Below are 6,751 nucleotides of genomic sequence, written 5' to 3'. Positions count from 1 at the left end.
GGGAGGGTGGGCCCCGACGTGTAAAACTGACCATGGAACTGGGAGTCATAGGTTCCACAGAAACACGCTCTAGCCTTGGATGCTCAGGTCAGCCATAACAGACAGGGTACCGCGCGTGCACGCGTGTGTGTGTGTGTGTGTGTGTGTGTGTGTGTGTGGCAGAACTTGGGGTTGGGTGAGGAGTCCTTCTGTCCTACGTTAAGTGCCTCGTGTCAAATCACTGCCTGCAGGGTAAAAAGTTAAGACTTCCAGCCTCCATTGTATTGGCCCAGGGCAGTGGCCAAGGCCTTCTGAGCCCAGTGCTCGGCTCTGGGGGCCTCTGTCCCCACTGTCCCATCCCAGCCACACTGCAGCAGCTGCTTCTGACCCGCCAGGCTAGGCGAACACTCAGAAGGTTGTTCCCATCTTGACGGGACATTGACTTCTCAAGAAAATAATCCCATTTGGGGCTGTGAAAGGAAAGGAAAACAGGCTCAGGGGGACTTAGATCCGTATTTGGGTTTTTTCTGGAAAGCGGGTTGAGACCCACCAGGAAATTAAGTGTGTCACCGGCTGCAGGCCCCACCCGCCCAGGCCTGGGAGACAGGTCACCAGCAGGCACAGAGCCGAGGTGTGGGTGGGCTGACTGAGAAGAACGTGCCCACGAACACCTCCTGAGCTGCTCCAAATACCACCTGGAAACATCTGATTCAACGTAAAATCAGGGGATCCGGTTTGTTTGGGGGAAGGAGCTCCTAAGACTCTCCTGAGCTGCACTTTTACTTTAAAAAGACTTCCAACAACAAACCTGAAAAACCCAGCACCTGTCCAGTCAAGGACATTGGAGGATGAACGGAAGCCTGGCAGGTGGACTGGGCAGAAGGGGCTGAATAAAGGTGAGCAGACGGCACCCCAGCACGGTACCTGGCTCCGCGAAGGACCAGCAGCACCCTACCCTGGCCCTCTGGAAAGCCACGGTCTCAGAGTGTCACTTATTGTCAAAAAAGAACAGCCCTGTACAGCAGAGAGGCCTGGCAGACACCCCTTCACCCGCGATCCAGCACTGTGGTGCACAGAGGGCCCAGCATCACCTGCATTGTAGTTCTGACCAAAGATTGTTTAAAGTGGATCTAATCACGAGGAAACAATGAGACCAATGCAGATTGTGGGATCGTTCTGTAAGTCAACTGGCTTGGATCCCTAAAATGCCAATGCACCAAAGACCAAAAGATGGGGGGGGGGGCACACTAGTGTCCCTTAGTGTCAGACTGAGGGACACTCAAGAATTAGGACAACCAAATGCAATGTGTGATTAACCGCATCCCGGCTCCTGTATGGGCCACCTGGGAGGGTCACTAGAGAAACTGAATATGGACTGTATGTTAGATAACGTGTAATATTTAGAGAGATGAGAGGCAGGGGAGGGAGAAAACATAATATTTAGAGAGGGAAGGTGGGAAAAAGGGAAGAAAGGATTTTTTAAAAGTGTGACAGAATATTAACTAATGACTCGAGGAGAAGAGTATTTGAATGTTCATCATACAATCCCTTAACGTTTCAGAAGTAATGAGAATTTGTGGGGGAAACGGTGTGCGAGGGGCACCTGGGCTTCTAACACCCTGAGGCCCTGCTCATCCGCCGTTCCCTGGAACCCGGTGGAGACAGGCACGCGGGCACACCCACACCCCAAAGTGGGGAGGCTCCACCCTCATCTGCTGTGCAACCTCCAGCATATTTCTTAACCCATCTGAGCCTGAGTGTCCTTATCTAAAAACCAGTAATAATTACACTGCCTGTTCCATAGGGTCCTTGTGGAGATGAAACAGTGTACTGGAAAGCACTGCAAATGGAGGGCCCAGCCCCTGGCAAGCCGCGTGCATGTGCAGGACACAGCGTGAGCACTGAGTGTGTCATCCTACAAGTTTTTATTTTAAAAACTATTTTTACTGCCTTCTTAGGGCACAAACCAGACACACCTTCACAGTGCCCTGAGAGCTCCAGATCTCTGTTGGGAAGGTCAGGTGTCACGGAGCGCAGGCCCCGGGCACGGCAGGGAGGACCTTGCAGCCTCTGCAGATGCCCTGGGTCTGCTCTAGTGCTGTGGGGTTTTGTGGGGTTTCTCAAGTTATATATTTAAACACACATGCGTGTGTGTGAATAACCCTTTGGTTTGCTTCCTCCCTTGCTTTTAGGCACCAGCAACGTATCTTACCCTTGCCCTTTTGATATGCCACGTCTAGGAATCAAACAACCACCGGGATTCAGGATTCAGCCTGTCAGAGCAGGCAGGCCCTAAAAGCGTGTGGGCCGCCACGAGTGGGCTCGGCAGCACCTTCTCTGAAGGGGCAGAGCCCCCAACCCTGCTGGTTCCAGAGGCTTGAAGCCACACACACAGGGCCTCTGGCTAAGTGAAGCGTGGTCCTAATCAGATGCTCACACAGGAGGGGGGGCCTCAAATCCGCTTTCAGCCAGGGGAGGGGGGAGCAAATAGCATCACATCGGTGCCCCCCACACCCGCCCAGTGCAGGCCATGCCAGGAGGCCCCCGGGGGCACACCTGACTGCGGCAGGGGCTGCGGGCCACCGGGTAAGCTGAGTCAGGATGGCAGGACAGCCGGTCGTGAGGGATGCAAGAGTAACAATGGTTTTGTTGAGTTTGTTGCAAATGTTCTCAATATGATGCTTTCACGTGTACAAAAGGAGAACTGGGAGAAGTTTAAAAAAAAAAAAAAAAAAGTCAGCCAGAGACACAGCAGGAAACTTAGCACCGGGGAGACCAAGATCTGTCAGCCTGTTTCCTTTCAAAACATAATGTGTCCTTTAAGTCAACAGAGTAGCTCTACCACACGTTTAAACGCTGCCTATGCCCCCGTCACTACCACCACCAGGTCTCAATCCCACATGAATGCCAGCTGGACACCAGGACACGCACCAGAGTCTACTGCTGCACGGCTTCTAACAGCAAACAAACAAGAAAAGCAGCGCAGCTGTGCTTCCAGCAGGTAAAAGACTGGGTAAGTGACAATACAGCCACGCAGCCGCACCCTGGAGTACTATGCAGCCAGGAAAAAGAACGAAGCTGCCTCACTGAGCAAATACACAGGACAAAAGCCTCGGTGGAATGTGTTTGGTGGATCCTACATGTGTGTTTTTAAATCACCTACTCCATGGATGCATGTGCTTGCGTGTATACACAAAAATCCATTAAAAGGGGCTGGAAAGGGATGCACCAGTAAAGGGCAACAGTGGTTAGCTGGGGGAGGGGAGAGTTGCACATTCTGTCTACACACTTCTGCACTGTTTGAAGAGTTTCACAACTAGGCCCACTGGCAGCCTGCGACTGTGGGCGAGCAGGGGCGGGAGCTGCTGGCCTGGCCATGTCCTAGACAAAGTGCTGGCCCTGTGCCAGCTTGGTTTGCTCTGGGCGAAGGAGATCCTGGCCAGCCACCCTCCACTCTGACAGGCTGCCTTTCCAACGCAGCTGCCCAGGGGAGCACCTGCCAGGGGTCTGGGCGGGCAGTGTGCTTGGAAACCATGTTCTAAAGCCAGAGTTCGGGTTGGGGGAGGGGACCTAAATCCTTGCCCCAGTAATCTCACTGGGGATCGAATCCCTCCTTCAGTGGGTCAGGGTAAATTTCAAACAAATCCTGCCCCCAATTATCACAGGAAATGGCTGAGACAGTGAAGTCTCACTCTACTTTCCACCCCACCCCACACAGGGCCAGGTGGCTAGGAACATCTCTCTGGGGCTGCAGGAGGGAGGGGCTGTGTCCAGCACAGTGCCCACCTTCCTGGCCAGGCCCCCGGAGCTGCTGAGACGGGCCCAGCCCAGGGTGCAAGGAGAGGTTTTAGCTACTAGCGCCGGAGGGAAAACAGGGCACAGAGGCATCGTGAAAACAATCCTTTGTGGGAACAAATAGGTAGGAATGTATTTGTGATATGTCTGCCTAGAAAGACTGCGGCCACTCTGCTTGGTGCTCACCAAGCACCCCCTGCCCCCCGCCCCATCCTGGACAACAGGCAGGAACCTCCTCCAATATGTGCGACCTGGACAGCTGCGGGGGGCGGGCGGGGAGTCTGCCCTCAGAGGGGTCCAGAGCTTCCCTTCTCTAAGTCCTTGAATTTTCAAATCAAAGCCCTTCAGCCTCCAAGAAAATCTGTTCCTGGTCTAGGCAGTCCCCAAAGCGAGTCTTAGCAAACCTCCCAGGTCTGGGCTGGGAAGCTACAAACAAGCAAATAACAAGGGGCTCAAGTTGCAAAGACGTTTGTGTCTCTGTTTTGTTTTATCATGAGCTTGCTATAACATCAACAGTTACCTAAATGTGACAGAGGGTCATGAGTTCCTAGGATGACCATTGGGGGACCACACGGCCACAGAGCTAACCAGGACAAGCAGCAGCTCTTTGTGTGCAGTCGGTTAGGGGTGGGGGTGGGAGATCAGAGCAGAGCCAGGAAGCCCAGGTTCCCCCAGAGTCAAAGATGCCCCTACGGGACTTCCCTAGCAGCCCAGAGATTAAGACTCCATCTTCCAATGCAGGGGGTGAGGGTTCAATTCCTGGTTGGGGAGCTAAGATCCCACATGCTCTGCAGCCAAAAGAACAAAACATAGAACAGAAGCAATACTGTAGCAAATTCAATAAAGACTTTAAAAATGGTCCACATCAAAAAAAAAAAAAAAAAAAAAAAAAGATGACCCTAGGAACTCTCAAACTAATTTCACGTACACACATCCTCGTTTCCTGCAAACCTTCCAGGAGGTCAAGGGAGACATCACCAAGCTGCAGGGAGACCTGGGAACCAGTCCCTGGTCACAAAGCTAGGCAGAGCAAGGTGCCAACTGCCTCCTTGGCTACAGGTCATTTTGGTATTCACTCCCCACCATACAATCGCTATGGGAGTAGGGGGGTCCCTAATGAAAGGCCTGGCATGACCTGAGCCACTGCCTGCAGAGACCACCCCTCCCACCACAGAACACTCTGGGAGCCCACAAACCAGGGTCTGTTGCTCGGGTCTTCCCAGGGTCACCTCTCGGTCACCCCCTGCAGCCAACTTGCCTTTCCTCTCCCTTCTGTGGGCTACCTCTGTCCCCTCTATGAACACCAGTGACTTATGCTCTGCACACCCACCTGGGCTTAGCCTGGAAATGGGCTTCCTGGAGGTACCCTGGACCAGAGGTAGATTCTTGGTTCATAGCAGATTCACCTGGGGGACCCCTTAAACTGCAGTCAACATCTGGTACCTGGAAATCTGCATTTCCGAAGGCCCCAAGGGAACCCTGTGCACTCCTGACTTGGAGGTCTACAACTGCTCTGGAGGTGGAGCTCCAGGGTTTCTGCACACCTGGAGGTTGGGGCCGGCTTCCTGCTCTAAGAACAGACACAGCACTTTGCAGGCAAAGTATGGATCCATCCTCTTCTGGCTGCCTTGGGCTTACAGGCACCCCAGAGAGACTGGCTTCCACCCCACTGTGAAGGCGCGGGTTCCCAGCGCCCCTGACTCAAGCATCTAGCCATCCTGCCCTGTGCTGCGCAGGGCACATGGACCCTGGATCAGGGGGGCTGAGGCAACCCGGAAGGCATCCCCCGGCGGCGGAGGCCCGGGCGAGCCCCGCCCCGGGCCAGTCCCTCCGCAATTCGCGAAGCTGTCTACCGGGTGCTCCCGGGTGGAAGGCCACAGTAAAAGAGGCTGCAGAAAGGTTTTCCAGTCAAGTTCCCTACCCAGTACTGGCCTCGCCTCAACGAGGTACTCAACCCCAGCCGCACCCCAAACGCTGGCCCCGCCCGGGTACTTGGGGTCCACCTGGCTCCAAACCTAGCTTCGCCCCTCCCCCACGACCACACCCACTCTTGCAGTAACGTCCCCACCCCCCTCACGAGTCCACACAGCCCGAATTCTGACTCAGACAGCCTAGAAACGGCCCGCCTTCACCCGCGACCCCACCACCTGCCACGTGGTTTGAGCGGCCACAGCGTGAGACCAGAAATGCGGGGACAGCCTCGTGGGGGAAGAGGTCGTGAGATCCACGGTACCTGACACCCGCAGACCTTGGGCCGACTCAGTTCCAAATGTACCGGGAGAAATAGCCTTTCAGCTCTAGGTTCTTGAAGACTACTGCGGTTTTTAAATCAGTCATGTAATCAGTTTGTGAGTTATTTTACAAATGAGAAGATGAAACGTTTGATCACGAAGTTAATAGTACAAAGGCTTAAAAACTGTCCCAAAGGTGGAAGACCTAAGTGTCCAGAAGAGTTCGCGTAAGCTCAGATGAAATACACGATTCTTTAAACCAAACTGGGAAAGAAAGGTTGTTTACCCATTAAAAGGTTGTTTCCACTTTTGTGTTTAAAAAACAAAAAACAACCACAGAGGAATCAACGACAAAGTCCCGGACTCGCGCGAAGGGAAATGCTGCCCTGGGGTCGGGGGCGGGCGGCGGTCCGCGGATCCCAGGCTGCCGGCTCCGGCCGCCCGCCCGCCCCCGTGCAGGTGCTGCCTGCCCGCATCCGGCCCCGGCAGGTGAGAGCACGGCGGGGAGGAGGGCGGCGCAGACCCACGGGCAGGAGGCAGGGTGCTCCTTTCGGGAGAAAGCGCAGCGGGCCCCAGGAGCCCCTCGGGTCCGGCGCGCCCCCGCCGGCCGGATGGGCGGGGCTCCCACAAAGAGCCGCGAGAGAGGACCCGGGACCGCCCCCCGCGTCGGCCGCCGCTGGCTCTGGTTTCGACAAATTAAACCTTAGAGCGCTGGAAAAATTACAGGAAGAGAAAAGCGAAGAATG

Source organism: Neophocaena asiaeorientalis, unplaced genomic scaffold (genome assembly GCF_003031525.2).
Source record: "Neophocaena asiaeorientalis asiaeorientalis breed wild unplaced genomic scaffold, Neophocaena_asiaeorientalis_V1.1 scaffold155, whole genome shotgun sequence".
Lineage (NCBI taxonomy): Eukaryota > Metazoa > Chordata > Mammalia > Artiodactyla > Phocoenidae > Neophocaena > Neophocaena asiaeorientalis.
Note: the sequence above shows the minus strand (reverse complement) of the source record.